The sequence below is a fragment of the Haematobia irritans genome, chromosome 1 (genome assembly GCF_050003625.1).
Source record: "Haematobia irritans isolate KBUSLIRL chromosome 1, ASM5000362v1, whole genome shotgun sequence".
NCBI classification, from domain to species: Eukaryota; Metazoa; Arthropoda; class Insecta; order Diptera; family Muscidae; genus Haematobia; species Haematobia irritans.
The window spans coordinates 245579249-245596318 of NC_134397.1; positions in this window are offsets into that span (position 1 = coordinate 245579249).

Genomic DNA, 17070 nt, shown 5'->3' on the forward strand with positions numbered 1-17070 from the left:
ATTAAATTAAAATTTTTTTACCTTTCGCCTGGACGGAGAATCGAACCGTGGACCATGCACTTTGTAAGCCAACACACTAACCACTGAGCTATGTACCTGTTATGGTCATCAATAGATAATTATCCATATAAGTTATATTTATATAGCATAGCTTGCGGCGCCCACGAACCGAATAAATAAAGTTTATTTAACAGAAACAAACATTTAGTTTGGCACCGTGGAGCAGTTGTTGCTACGTCTGACTCTCATGCCAAGGGTCGTGGGTTCGATCCCTGCTTCGACCAAAGTTGTTTTTTTTTTTTTACATACATTCTACATATGTTCGGAAGATTCCGAAAAAAATGTTCAACATTACATTGTACTATATTAAATTTTGAACTGTAAAATGTGTTTTATTAAAGACCAAAAGTCAGAAAAGAACAGTGTTTGATATAAACGAAATGGACTCTGTTGTTGTTTCAAAAATAACTTTTTTTATTGAAAAAATAAAACACTTTGTGACAAACGATTTTTTTTGGTGATAAAAGTTTAAAATTTTCGAAGCAATTCAAAAAACTCTAACAAAAGTTTTGGGTGTACTAACTCTTTAGGTGCAAAATAAACTGTAGCTCCTAATATTAGACATTTCTGCTCAGATTGTGACAAGACACCCATAAAGATGTACCCCCTTTATGTTCTCCAAAACCTATACTAATGATACCCCACAAATGCTTATGTTTACTAATTCAGTAGGGATGGTTTAGGGTATGATATAGTCGGCCCCGGCCGACTTTCTACTTTACTCACTTGTTTAATAATTTTTTCTAATATTTAGCGTCTTGTAGGACGTAGGGCCACAATGTAGGGACATTTTCACTCAATTTTCACACAATTTGTAATAATTTTTACATTTTGGTGGCTCTAGATGAGGAAATTAGAAGCCGGCAAGGCTTGATCTTTAACAATGTGTGGTAACAACAGTTACCACTCGCGCAAAAAAAATTAACAAAATTTGAAGATTGCCACAAATTACCACAAATCTACCAAACAAATATTTCTATAGAAATTTTTTTCTAAACTTTATTCCTGTAGAAAATTTTATTTCAACATTTTATTTCTATGGAAAATTTTGTTAAAATTGTATTTCTAAAGAATTTTTTTTCAAAATATTATTTCTATAAAAAATTTTCTCAAAATTTTATTTCTATGGAATTTTTTCTCAACAGTTTATTTCTATAGAATTTATTATCAAAATTTTATTTCTATAGAAAAATTTCTCCAAAAAATGTGTTTATAGAAAGTTTTTCCAAAATTGTATTTATATAGAGATTTAACAAAAAAAATACTATTTTTGGTAGAATTCTGCCAACTGTGGCAACCGTGTTGGTAATACAAATTTATTTTCTAGGTTATATACGTTGCATTTTCATGTCTTAAGATAATAAAGTACTTAGAACCATTTTTGTTTTGTAAAATTTGTTTAAATTTAACGAAAATATTGTAGGGAAAATTGTTTGGGAATGTATGGGAAAGTAGGGAACTTTTTTTGTCCTTGTAGGGTAAACCGAACATTATCCCTGGCAATACTGACTATGATCTATAGTCAGATTGAGACAAAGCACCCATAAACATGTACCCCTTAATGTTCTTAAATATGCAACTGCGGTTTATCTTCCAGACCTATACCAATAATACCCCACAAAAGCTTATGATTACTAATTCAGTAAGGGTAGTTTAGGGTATGATATAGTTGGCCCCGCCCGACTTTCTACTTTACTCACTTTTTTAATAATAGACTCAATATTGGTGGCATACTAACTCTGTAGGTTCAGAATCAACTATAGCTCCTAATATCAGAAATTTCTGTTCAGATTGTGATAAAACTCCCATAACCATGTACCCCTTAATGTTCTTAAATATGGAAATGCGGTTTATGTCCCAAACCTATACAATTTATACCTCACAAACAATGTTTACTAATTCAGTAGGGGTGGTTTAGGTTATTATATCACTTGTTTATGTATTGAGCAGGGCTGTGGAGCCGGAGTTTTGGAGTCGGAGTCTGGAGATTTTGCTGAAGTCGGAGTCGTAAAAATTTTGCTCGACTCCGACTCCGGCTAAACCAAATTTTTTAAAACACTTCACATTTTTGTAACTAAGCAAGTTTTTACGCAAATTAGTTTCCATTGCGTTATTCATTCGAACAATGTACAGCATGATTGTAAATGAAAATCAACTTCCAATTACGGCTATCTTTTTATGTTTCCTAGAATGTCAGACTAGCAGATGGGCTGGATCGATCCATTTTAATGCCCATATCAATTTATTTGAAATATTTCGAACAATCGATATTATTTTTATTTTAATTTTATGACCCTATATGTATATGGTATACATATTTGGAATATTGACAGAACATCTTTTCAAATTTTTTTTTTATAGAAAATTTTGTCAAAATGTTATTTTTGTGTCAAAATTTTATTTCTATAGCAAATTTGGTCAAAATTTTATTTCTATAAAAAATTTATTCAAAATTTTATTACTATATTTTTTTTTTAGAAAATTTAGTCCAAATTGTATTTCTATAGAAAATAGAGTCAAAATTTTGTATCTATAGAATACTTTGCAAAATTTTATTTCTATAGAAAATTTTGCAACATTTTGTTCGTTACACAAAATTTTTTTCAAAATTTTATTTCTATTGATAATTTTATTTCTATAAAAATTGAAGTCAAAATTTTATTTCTATAGAAAATGTTGCCAACATTTTATAGTAATAGATTTTTTTTAGAAAATTTGGTCAACATTTTATTTCTATAGAAAATTTAGTCAAAATTTTGTTTCTGTAGAATATTTTGCAGAATTTTATTTACTAAACAAAAATTTTTCTAAAATTGTATTTTTATTGATAATTTTTTCAAAATGTTATTTTATTAGGAATATTGACAGAAAATTTTTTCAAAGTTGTTTTTTATAGAAAGTTTTGTCAAAATGTTATTTCTATAAAAAGTTTTGTCAAAATTTTATTTCTATAGCAAATTTTGTCAAAATTTTATTTCCATAAAAAAATTATTCAAAATTTTATTACTATAGAAATATTTTTTTTCTATAGAAAATTTAGTCCAAATTTTATTTCTATAGAAAATAGAGTCAAAATTTTGTTTCTATAGAATGTTTTGCAAAATTTTATTTCTATAGAAAATGTTGTTTGTAACACAGAATTTTTTTCAAAATTTTATTTCTATTGATAATTTTATTTCTATAAAAATTTAAGTCAAAATTTTATTTCTATAGACAATTTTGCCAAAATTTTATAGTAATAGATTTTTTTTATTAGAAAACTTGGTCAAAATTTTATTTCTATAGAAAATTTAGTCAAAATTTTGTTTCTGTAGAATATTTTGCAGAATTTTTTTTTATTATAAAAAAATTTTCTAAAATTGTATTTTTATTGATCATTTTTTCAAAATTTTATTTTATTTGGAATATTGACAGAAAATGTTATTTCTATAAAAAGTTTTGTCAAAATTTTATTTCTATAGCAAATTTTGTCAAAATTTTATTTCTATAAAAAATTTATTAAAAATTTTATTACTATAGAAATATTTTTTTCTATAGAAAATTTAGTCCAAATTTTATTTTTCTAGAAAATAGAGTCAACATTTTATTTCTATACAATATTTTGCAAAATTTTATTTCTATAGAAAATTTTGCAAAATTTTGTTTGTTACACAGAAATTTTTTCAAAATTTTATTTCTATTGATAATTTTATTTCTATAAAAATTTAAGTCAAAATTTTATTTCTATAGAAAATTTTGCCAAAATTTTATAGTAATAGATTTTTTTATTAGGAAATTTGGTCAAAATTTTATTTCTATAGAAAATTTAGTCAAAATTTTGTTTCTGTAGAATATTTTGTAGAATTTTATTTACTACATAAAAATTTTTCTAAAATTGTATTTTTATACCCTCCACCATAGGATGGGGGTATATTAACTTTGTCATTCCGTTTGTAACACATAAAGTATATATATTCTGGGTCGGGGTGAAATTCTGAGTCGATCTGAGCATGTCCGTCCGTCCGTCTGTTGAAATCACGCTAACTTCCGAACGAAACAAGCTATCGACTAGAAACTTGGCACAAGTAGTTGTTATTGATGTAGGTCGGATGGTATTGCAAATGGGCCATACCGGTCCACTTTTACGTATAGCCCCCATATAAACGGACCCCCAAATTTGGCTTGCGAGGCCTCTAAGAGAAGCAAATTTCATCCGATCCGGCTGAAATTTGGTACATGGTGTTAGTATATGGTCTCTAACAACCATGCAAAAATTGGTCCATATCGGTCCATAATTACATATAGCTCCCACATAAACCGATCCCCCGATTTGGCTTGCGGAGCCTCTAAGAGAAGCAATTTCATCCAATCCGGCTGAAATTTTGTACATAGTATTGGTATATGTTCTCTAATGACCATGCAAAAATTGGTCCACATCGGTCCATAATTATATATAGCCCCCATATAAAGCGATCCTCCGATTTGGCTTGCGGAGCCAAATGGTGTTGGTATATATTCTCTAATGACCATGCATATCGGTCCATAATTATATATAGCCCCCATATAAACCGTTCCCCAGATTTGATCTCCGGAGCCTCTTGGAGGAGCAAAATTCATCCGATCCGGTTGAAATTTGCAACGTGGTGTTAGTATAAGGCCGCTAATATCCATGCCAAAATTGGTCCGTATCGGTCTATAGTTATATATGGCCGATCCCCAATCACACAAAAATTGGTCCATATCGGTTCATATTCATGGTTACCACTCGAGCCAAAAATAATCTACCAAAATTTTATTTTTATGGAAAACATTGTCAAAATGTTATTTCTATAGAAAATTTTGTCAAAATGTTATTTCTATAGAAAATTTTGTCTAAATTTTATTTCTATAGAAAATTTTGTCAAAATTTTATATCTATAGAAAATTTTGTCAAAATTTTATTTCTATAGAAAATTTTGTCAAAATTTTATTTCTATAGAAAATTTTGTCAAAATTTTATTTCTATAGAAAATTTTGTAAATATTTTATTTCTATAGAAAATTTTGTCAAAATGTTATTTCTATAGAAAACTTTTTCCAAATTTTATTTCTATAGAAATTTTTTTCCAAATTTTACTTCTATAGAAAATGTTGTCAAAATTGTATTTTGTCAAAATTTTATTTCTATAGAAACTTTAAACTTAATTATGTACGTATTAATCGGCCTTTTTTAGTTTAATATATACTACGTATAGACTACCTTGTAATTTAGAAGACGGTGTTAAGAAGTTTTAAGATACCTTGCCATCGGCAAGTGTTACCGCAACCCAAGAAATTCGATGACAGTCTTCAGTAGAAGTTTCTACGCAATCCATGGTGGAGGGTACATAAGCTTCGGCCTGGCCGAACTTACCGCCGTATATACTTGTTATTGATAATTTTTTCAAAAATTTATTTCTATAAGAAAAAATTGTCAAATTTTATTTCTATAGCAAATTTTCTCAAATTTGTTTTCTTACTGATGCTCACTGATACTCACTGCTATAAAAAATGTATTCAAAATTTTATTATTATAGAAATATTTTTTTCTATATAAAATATAGTCAAAATTTTATTTCTATAGAAAATTTAGTCAAAATTTTGTTTCTATAGAATATTTTGCAAAATTTTATTTCTTTAGAAAATTTTGCAAAATTTTGTTTGCTACACAATTTTTTTTTTTAATTGTATTTCTATTGATAATTTTTTCAAACTTTTATTTCTATAAAAAATTTTGCCAAATTTTATTTCTATAAAAATTTTATTCAAAATTTTATTACTATAGAAATATTCTTTTCTACAGAAAATTTAGTTCAAATTTTATTTCTATAGAATATTGTGCAAAATTTTGTTTCTATAGAAAATTTTGCAAAATTTTGTTTGTTACACAAAATTTTTTTCAAAATTTCATTTCTATTGATAATTTTATTTCTATAAAAATTTAAGTCAAAATTTTATTTCTATAGAAAATTTTGCCAAAATTTTATAGTAATAGATTTTTTTATTAGAAAATTTGGTCAAAATTTTATTTCTATAGAAAATTTAGTCAAAATTTTGTTTCTGTAGAATATTTTGTAGAATTTTATTTACTACACAAAAATTTTTCTAAAATTGTATTTTTATTGATAATTTTTTCAAAATTTTATTTCTATAAGAAAAAATTGTCATATTTTATTTCTATAGCAAATTTTCTCAAATTTTTTTTCTTACTGATGCTCACTGCTATAAAAAATGTATTCAAAATTTTAGTACTATAGAAATATTTTTTTCGATATAAAATATGGTCAAAATTTTATTTCTATAGAAAATAGAGTCAAAATTTTGTTTCTATAGAATATTTTGCAAAATTTTATTTCTATAGAAAATTTAGTCAAAATTTTGTTTCTATAGAATATTTTGCAAAATTTTATTTCTATAAAAAAATTTTGCCAAATTTTATTTCTATAAAAATTTTATTCAAAATTTTATTTCTATATATTTGGTCAAAATTTGATTTCTATAGAAAATTTTGCCAAAATTGTATTTCTATAGAAAATGTAGTCAAAATTTTATTTACTAGACAAAAATTTTTCCAAAATTGTATTCAGTGAGCATACAATTTTGGAAAAATTGCTGCTAAGTCGAAAACTTGTAGAAATGACTCAAATTTTCTAATTTGTCAATGAATGAATCATAAATGCATTTTTGCGAAATTGTCTAAACAATTATAAATATTGCCCGAGTTTTGTAGAAATGTCTGATTTGAAATTTTATCAAAATGTAGATTTAAATACAAAGTTATGCAGAGTAATATTATTATTATTATACTGTTGGTATCTTCTCATATTATGATGGGTATTTATATCATTATTTTATTTATTAAACATTGTCCTAAATTTGGAATATAGAGTTCAATTGGCATCTAATGTTAAATTAAGACCTTTTTTTTTGCATACATAAATAAATATCGATCGATACTTTATATCGATCCACTTACGGTACCCCCACAATAGAACTACAAATTAATGGTATTAAAATGAGATTTAGTTATATTACCCGAAGTCGACCCGGAGTCGGAGTCGAGCTGATGAAAAAATGCTGGAGTCGGAGTCGTGCAAAATTGGCTCGACTCCACAGCCCTGGGATTGAGAATATTAACTGATTGCCAAAAAAATGAATATTATTCCAGATGAAAATAATATTTAGCTCTAAAATTAAACTTGTATACCCTTATTCTGAGGAATAGAATTGAGTTCCTCAATGAACCACTCTAAGCCCACCGTTTGTTTGTTTTTTATTTTCCTAAAAAAATCTTCATGGAAATATATATGTTTCTATTGTTGTATACAATGTGTTGACTCATTTCTCAACTTTCTTTATTCGGGGAAACTGGGAAATGTCTGTTGCAGTCGTTGTTGATACAATTGTTCTCAACAATTTCCTAGAGCCTAAAGTTATTTTGTGAAAGAATTATAGGGAATAGAGCAGCATCCATTGGTCATCACCCATAGAATAATATCTTCTTTGTATTCCGGCAAACTCAAAGATCTGCATTGCCTATGAATCTTCTCCAAAGAAATCCATTTTTCCCAAATGCAATGGCAAAAAGTGGCGGAGTAGGTGAATTGGAATCATTCATTCCATACCACCAACTAAGCCACAAATTCACTCACTAGACTGCTTGGGGTCTCTTGGTCTGACTCAATGTCTGACTTTTAGTCTCTGCAAAACCTCCAAATGATTCTACTACACCACCAGTCACATTGTTTGCTATGTTAGTTGATGGTTATTTCAGTTTGTTCTGTAGTCTGTAATACAACGTTTCGCTGCCAACTACTTGCCTTCACAGTTATAACAAAACCTTGGGCATTTTCCCTCGGATAGTTATGAGGATGATGATGATGATGATATTAATGGGCTTCCCGCTCATTGCTGGCTGTTAGACATACCCAATTTCTGGTACAAGAAATCGTCGTATGTTGGCTTCTCGAATGTTGTACAACATGGAAAGGATATGGAAGGCTTAAAGTTCCTTCGATTTGTAGTTGGAAAACACCAACGAGCTGATGATAATGACGATGAGGAGGAGGTTGAGTTGGAACAACACGACATGGTTCTTCTTTCAGCAGTAACAGCAGCAATACAAACCATGTGCTTGGGCTGACTTTTTTCTGCTTTTCTACCTCTCTCGTGTACTCTAATCTAATTCATGATACACAGCATATGCAACGACCCCATCGTCATCGTCATCGCCATCGCCATCATCGCTATCGTTATGGTATTCCTAAAAAGAGAGTTACCCTGATATTGTGACTTGTGTGCCAAGAGTGAGTGTATGCCTTGGTGGCCCAGTATTATTGGCCAAAAGAATAAATTGGAATTTTCACTTGCCATGGCATCCCTGATGGTGATCATGTTTTTGTGTGAACATAGAAATCTTACAAAGATGTATGGACAGTGATTCGTGGGTATGCGGTATATAGAGGGAATTATTGCTCCAAATTTCTTTGCATTGAGCTCCATTTGAAATCTCAAATCAAAAAACTTTCTTTTCTGCTTGAATTATATTTTCCGGTGATTATAAAATTTATTTTATTTTTTAAATTGTTTTTTAGGACCTAATTCGATAGAGCTTCTTACCTCTGGTGGGGAATAGCTCTTTTCTTATTATAAAAAAACTTTTTCGGAGTTTCCTTAAAATTGCTTCAGATTTAAATGTTTCCCATATTTATACCCTGCGCCACACTGTGGAACAGGGTATTATTAGTTAGTGCATATGTTTGTAACACCCAGAAGGAGACGAGGTAGACATATGGTGTCTTTGGCAATAATGCTCAGGGTGGTTCCCTGAGTCGATATAACAATGTCCGTCTGTCTGTCCGTCGGTCCGTCTGTCTGTGAACACATTTTTGTGATCAAAGTCTAGGTCGCAATATAAGTCCAATATCAATAATTAAGAGCATACACAATAAATAGAAATAAAATGTTAATATTTTTTGATTTTATTCTTAATTGGTGACATTCATGTTTATTGCCTAATTTATAAACCAAGTGTATAGATTTTATAGAAGTCTAGCAAATTTTGCCCAGATCGGAAAATGTGGATCTACAAGGTGGTGCAGGGTATAATACAGTCGGTCCCGCCCGACTTTAGACTTTCCTAAGTTGTTAGGACCTGATTCGTGGGAGCTTCTTACCTCTGGTGGGGAAATTTGTTTGATTTTTGGTTCAACTGAGTCTCTTACTCAGGAAACCTCAGTTTTGTATAAACCATATAATCCGGCTCCAAGGACCATATACAATTTAATTGTCATTGACAACAGTTGAAGTCCATTCGAAATCCCAAATCAAAAATTGTTGTTTTCTGCTTGCATTCCAAACACGGTTGCCACTCGAGCCAAAAATAATCTACCAAAATTTGGAGAAAATTTGACCAAATCTTATTTTACCAAATAGCTATAGAAAATTTTGTCAAACTTTTATTTCTATAGAAAATTTTGTCAACATTTTATTTCTATATAAAATTTTGTCAACATTTTATTTCTATAGAAAATTTTGTAAAAATTTTACTGCTATAGAAAATTTTGTCACAATTTTATTTTTATGGAAAAATTTATCAAAATTTTATTGCTATAGAAAATTTTGTCAAAATTTTATTTCTATGGAAAATTTTGTAAAAATTTTATTTCTATAGAAAATTTTGTCAAAATTTTATTTCTATAAAAAATTTTGTCAAAATTTTATTTCTATAGAAAATTTTGTCAAAATTTTATTTTTATAGAAAAATTTGTCAAAATTTTATTTCTATAAAAAATTTTGTCAACATTTTATTTCTATAGAAAATTTTGTCAACATTTTATTTCTATAGAAAATTTTGTCAAAATTTTATTTGTAGTTGTTTTTATTGAAGGTTAAAACCATACATTGACTAAACTACAAATGTAGCTTAACCAACAGAGGCATAAGCTATATTCCTATAGAAAATATTGCTATAGAAAATATTGTGAATATTTTATTTCTATAGAAAATTTTTTCAAAATTTTATTTCTATAGAAAATTTAGTAAAAATTTTATTTCTATAGAAAATTTTGTAAAAACTTGATTTCTATAGAAAATTTTGTCAAAATTTTATTTCTATAGATAATTTTGTCAAAATTTTATTCCTATAGAAAACATTGTGAATATTTTATCTCTATAGAAAATTTTGTCAACATTTTATTTCTATAGCAAATTTTGTCAACATTTTATTTCTATAGAAAATTTTGTCAAAATTTTATTTCTATAGAAAATTTTGTCAAAGTTTTATTTCTGTGGAAAATTTTGTTAAAATTTTATTTCTATATAAAATTTTGTCAAAATTTAATTTCTATAGAAATTTTGCACACATTTTATTTCTATAGAAAATTTTGTCAAAATGTTATTTCAATAGAAAATTTAGTCAAAATTTTATTCCTTTAAAAAATTTTGTAAAATATCTATTTCTATAGAAAATTTTGTCAAAATTTGATTTCTATAAAAAATTTTGTCAAAATTTTATTTCTATAGATAATTTTGTCGAAATGTTATTCCTATAGAAAATATTGCGAATATTTTATTTCTTTGTCTAACTTTGTCAAAATTTTATTTCTATAGAAAATTTTGTCAACATTTTATTTCTATAGAAAATTTTGTCAAAATTTTATTTGTTGTTGTTTTTATTGCAGGTTAAAACCATACATTGGCTAAACTACAAGTGTAGCTTAACCAACAGAGGCATAAGCCGGCTATCATACAAAACCTTTTTCGGGAGGTTCAAGTGTGGTTCATTGTTGGGTTTAATGAACTGCCTGAATTTATTCTGATAATTGGTTGCTAGTTGTGCTGCAAGTAGAGGATGCTGATGAGGAATGTGGTAATTCCGAAACGTGCGTCCATCCAACCATCTTGCAGTCTATAGGGCTTTGCCCAAATAAATTTGACAAACATTCTTTTCCTCTGTTGGTTAAGCTACACTTGTAGTTTAGTCAATGTATGGTTTTAAGCTGCAATAAAAACAACAAAACCAACAATAACAAAACAAAAAGAATGGGCATTTTTATTTCTATAGAAAATTTTGTCAAAATTTTATTTCCATAGACAATTTTGTCAAAATGTTATTCCTATAGCAAATATTGTGAATATTTTATTTCTATAGAAAATTTTGTCAAAATTTTATTTCTATAGATAATTTTGTCAAAATTTTATTCCTATAGAAAACATTGTGAACATTTTATTTATATAGAAAATTTTGTCAACATTTTATTTCTATAGAAAATTTTGTCAACATTTTATTTCTATAGAAAATTTTGTCACAATTTTATTTCTATAGAGAATTTTGTCAAAATTCTATTTTTATAGAAAATTTTGTCAAAATTTTATTTTTATAGAAAATTTTGCCAAAATTTTAATTTTATAGAAAATTTTGCCAAAATTTTAATTTTATAACAAAAATTTGTCAAAGTTTTATTTCTATAGAAAATTTTGCAAAATTTTATTAGTCTACAAAATTTTAAAAATATTTTGTTCAACAGAAAATTTTGTCAAAATTTTGTTTTTATAGGAAATATTGTTACAATGTTATTTCTATAGAAAATTTGTCAACATTTTATTTCTGTAGAAAATTTTGTCAAAATGTTATTTCAATAGAAAATTTTGTAAAAATTTTATTTCTATAGAAAATTTTGTCAAAATTTTATTTCTATAAAAAATTTTGTCAAAATTTTATTTCTATAGAAAATTTTGTAAAAATTTTATTTTTATAGAAAAATTTGTCAAAATTTTATTTCTATAGAAAATTTTGTCAACATTTTATTTCTATAGAAAAGTTTGTCAAAATTTTATTTCTATAGAAAATTTTGTCAACATTTGATTTCTATAGAAAACTTGGTCAAAATTCAATTTCAATAGAAAATTTTGTCAAAATTTTACTGCTATAGAAAATTTTGTCACAATTTTATTTCTATGGAAAAATTTATCAAAATTTTACTGCTATAGAAAATTTTGTCACAATTTTATTTCTATGGAAAATTTTTTCAAAATTTCATTTCTATAGAAAATTTTGTCCAACAATTTTATTTCTATAGAAAATTTTGTCCAAAAATTTTATTTCTATAGAAAACGTTGTCCAAACATTTTATTTCTTTAGAAAATTTTGTCAACATTTTATTTCTGTAGAAAATTTTGTCTAAAAATTTTATTTCTATAGAAAATTTTGTCAATATTTTATTTCTATAGAAAATTTTGTTAAAATTTTATTTCAATAGAAAGTTTTTTCAAAATTTCATTCCTTTAGAATATTTTGTAAAAATTTTATTTCTATAGAAAATTTAGTCAAAATTTGATTTCTATAGGAAATTTTGTCAAAATTTTATTTCTATAGAAAATTTTGTCAAAATTTTATTTCTATAGAAAATTTTGTAAAAAGTTTATTTCTATAGAAAATTTTGTAAAAATTTTATTTCTATGGAAAATTTTGTAAAAATGTTACTGCATACAAAATTTTGTCAAAATTTTATGTCTATGGAAAATTTTTTAAAATTTTATTCCTATAGAAAATTTTGTCAAAATTTTATTCCTTTTTGTCAAAAGTTTATTTCTATAGAAAAATTTGTCAAAATGTTACTTAATTTTGTCAAAATTTTATATCTATAGAAAATTTTGTCAAAATTTTATTGCTATAGAAAATTTTGTCAACATTTTGGTTTCTATAGAAAAAAATTCTAAAGGAATAAAATTTTGTCTAAAAATTGTATATCTATAAATAATTTTGTCAAAATATTATTCCTATAGAAAATATTGTGAACATTTTATTTCTGTAGAAAATTTTGTCAAAACTTTATTTCTATAGAAAATTTTGTAAAAATTTTATTTCTATAGAAAATTTTGCCGAAATTTTATTTCTATAGAAAATTTTGTAAACATTTGATTTCAATAGAAAATTTTGTCAAAATTTTATTTCTATAGAAAATTTTGTCAAAATTTTATTCCTATAGATAATTTTGTCAAAATTGAAATTTTATAGAAAATGTTGTCCATTAATAAAGTTCTTCTTAGGTGGTGCGGAATATTTTGCAAAAACTACCAAAATATCAAGAATTCTACCAATCTACCAAGCAGTAAAAAAATCTACCATGTTTGGTAGTATCCTACCAACTGTGGTAACGATGCAAGATTATCGCAAGAACATTTCACATCATGCAAAACACTCTCTGTCGATATTTCAGCATAAATGATCTCCTATTTCTATTTGTACCGCGTATGGAAGTTGAAATAGACCTCACCACGGTCTTCTAGGCTTGAGAATGCTGCTCCCCAATTGACACCTTTCGATCTCCTGTACAAAAGTCCAAAGTCAGTCCTGGAAACAAGTGGCTGTCGAATGAGGAAGTCATCGTCACTAGTCAAGTTTATTTTGCAGACGTCGAGAAAATATGTTTTCCTGGCGATTCTGTGGATTAAACTATTTCTTTTCACGAGTCGTGTTAAGATTTGTCATTTCCTAATGCAAATGCGTCTGATTACATAGGGGCTTGGGATTAGGTGGTATTCTGGCTGGGGTAGTGGACAAGGTCTCAAATCAAATATATTGTGGGTCTGGGATACTGTTAATTAAATACGATCCGCTCAGAGTTATATGATTGGAAGATGTTACTCATCTTGGACAATTCAAAGTTTCAAAGATTGAAATTCATTTTCAAAATAATCTCAATAATTAACAATTTTGAAATTTCCAAAAATTGCTCATCTCGTTGCATATATTGATAATGTTATTCACATTGCCTGGATCATCTTCTGAGATTTTTCAATTTCTCCTCTAAAGAGCAAAATTCTACCTTATGAAACTTGCCCGAATATTTCATTCCCAAAATTCCACTGTTAAAGGAACTTGCAAGACACAACAACCTATGGAAGAACAAACAACCAACAACACAATTCAGCCAGCCAGCCAGCCAACCATCCAACATCAATATAATCACATCTGGCATTATTTTCAGCCTGGTTTGCATCATCTGCATCTTCATCTTTTGACTTGGTCTTCCTCACTCTTGTTGCATGTTTATCATGCTGCAAATTCGCAGAATTCCAAATTCAGTGGAATGCCAAACAAACATCGTTTTGTTGCTGTTGCTGTTATTGTTGTGGTTGCATGCTTCCTTACTATGGTAGTTGTGATGGTGCCGGCATTGGAGTACTTGCTGTTATCCTCGTCATAGGCTTACATTATTGTACTACCACACTACCATGCCACCGCCACGCCACTCCACCAAATACAGGGTATTCCAATGTCCCATATATATAGCCCGGGCCCCCGGCTGCCTGAATGGCTGGAGTACATAGTTTTCAAGTTTGTTGGATATTAAATTAAAAACTTTCGTAGATTAAAGCAATTCTGCATATTGCCATAAGTCATGACCATGATGTTGTCCCCTCGTTGTGGTTATTGTTGTAGGAGATAGTTAGGGATGATATCATTGAATTTGGATTTTATTAATCCTTAAATCTGGAATGTGGGAGTGTATTGGATTAGATGAAAGAAGAAGACGAATTAGTGTCTAAACTATTATTTGTAAACTATTGTTTGTTGGACTATGGGTCCACAGAGTGAGAAACGTACAGAGTAAATTCTGAATATCTGGCTATAGAGAATACGTCAGATTGACTTCTTAAAAGGAGTTTTTATAGATTGGCGGCAGAATAACGGGGGTTTTCTCTTCGGCCGAGCTAAGATCCGTCAACTCCTAGGTCTCAGCAACGACCCATTAAACATTTCGCAACAAGAACAGAAGTGTTTGATATAAACCCCTATGGCTTTATTAATAGGATCCTTTTGTAATATCCTTCTCTCTCTAATATGGACAGCATCTGATGAGAGCTAATGTTTGGGAATTAAAGAACTAGTAGCGTTGGTAGTTGTCTCGGGTTCCTTAGCAACTAATGATCCTAGGAACTATGTAGTGGATTTGGAGAAGAAAAGAACTCAGTCGCGGAACTGTAGATCCGTATAACTTTGTGGCGGATTCTAAGATGAACTAGGTGAAGAAGCTAAGAACTCTATAGTGGATCTGCCGAAGAAAGCGAAAAATTCATCCATCATCTACCTCAGTGGAAACGAAACTATTGCATATAAGAATTGGGGTCGATCTGCGAAAGCAGGAGGACTCAGTGGCGGAACTATAGATCCGTATAACTCTACGGGGGAATTCTGGATTCGACGAACTCTTTAGGAAAGCTGTAGATCCGAAAAACTCAACTTCGGGGGATCTGCAGATCAGAAGAGCTCGGTGGTGGAACTCTAGATCCAAATAAGTCAGTGGTATAATTTGGGATCCACAAAACTCAACGAGGATTCTGTACATCCTCAGAACTCAGTGGAGAACTGTAGACCCAAAAATATCAGTGGTGGAACTATGAATCCTACGAACTCAACGAGCAAGCTGTTGATCCTGAGAACCCTACGATGGATCTGCAGGAGGAAGCGAAAAATTCATCCAACTCAGTGGTGAAGCTTTGGATACAAACCTATTACTTCTAAGAACTATGGTGGATCTTCAGATCAGGAGAACTCAGTGGTGGAACTGTAGATCCGCATAAATCCGTGGGAGAATTCTAGATCCGACGAACTCTGTGGGGAATGTAGATTCGATGAACTTAACGAGGAAACTGTTGATCCTAAGAATCTGCAGATTCAAATCCAAATATGTAAGTGGTGTAATTTTCGATCCACAAAACTCAATGAGGAAGCTGTACATCCTGAGAACCCTACGATGGATCTGCAGGAGGAAGCGAAAAATTCATCCAACTCAGTGGTGAAGCTTTGGATACAAACCTATTACTTCTAAGAACTATGGTGGATCTTCAGATCAGGAGAACTCAGTGGTGGAACTGTAGATCCGCATAAATCCGTGGGAGAATTCTAGATCCGACGAACTCTGTGGGGAATGTAGATTCGATGAATTTAACGAGGAAACTGTTGATCCTAAGAATCTGCAGATCCAAATCCAAATATGTAAGTGGTGTAATTTTGGATCCACAAAACTCAATGAGGAAGCTGTACATCCTAAGAACTCAGTTGGGAACTGTAGACCACAAAAATCTCAGTTGTGAAACTGTGGATTCTACGAACTCAACGAGCAAGCTGTTGATCCTAAGAACCCTATGATGGAGCTGCATATCCCAAGAACTCAGTGGTGGAACTGTAGATCATAACAAGGCAGTGGTGGAATTTTGGATCCAAACAACTCGTCCATCATCCAACTCAGTGCTGGAACTGCGGATACGAAGAATTCAAAAAGGACACTGTTCTAGGAAATATGAGGTGTATCTGCAGATCAGGAGAACTCAGTGTCTGAACTGCAGATCCGCATAACTCAGTGGCAGAATTCTAGATCCGACGAACTCTGTGGGGAAGCTGTAAGCCCGAAGAACACTACGAGGGAACTATTGCTTCTAAGAACACTGCGGTGAATCTGCATATCAGAAGAACTCGGTGGTGGAACTGTTGATCCAAATAAGTCAGTGTTGTACTTTTGGATCCAGAAAACTCAACAAGGAAGCTATATCCTAAGAACTCAGCGGGGAACTGTAGACCCTAAAAATATGAGTGGTGGAACTGTGAATCCTACGAACTCAACTATCTGCAGGAGGAAGCGAAAAATTCATCCAACTCAGTGGTGAAGCTTTGGATACAAACCTATTACTTCTAAGAACTATAGTGGATCTTCAGATCAGGAGCACTCAGTGGTGGAACTGTAGATCCGGATAACTCCGTGGGAGAGTTCTAGATCAGACGAACTCTGTGGGGAAGCTGTAGATCCGATGAACTTAACGAGGAAACTGTTGATCCTAAGAACATTGTGGTGAATCTGCAGATCAAAGGAATCCAAATAAGTAAGTGGTGTCATTTTGGATCCACAAAACTCAATGAGGAAGCTGTACATCCTAAGAATTTAGTGGGGAACTATAGACTCCAAAAATCTCAGTGGTGGAACTGTAGATCATAGCATTGGTGGAATTTTGG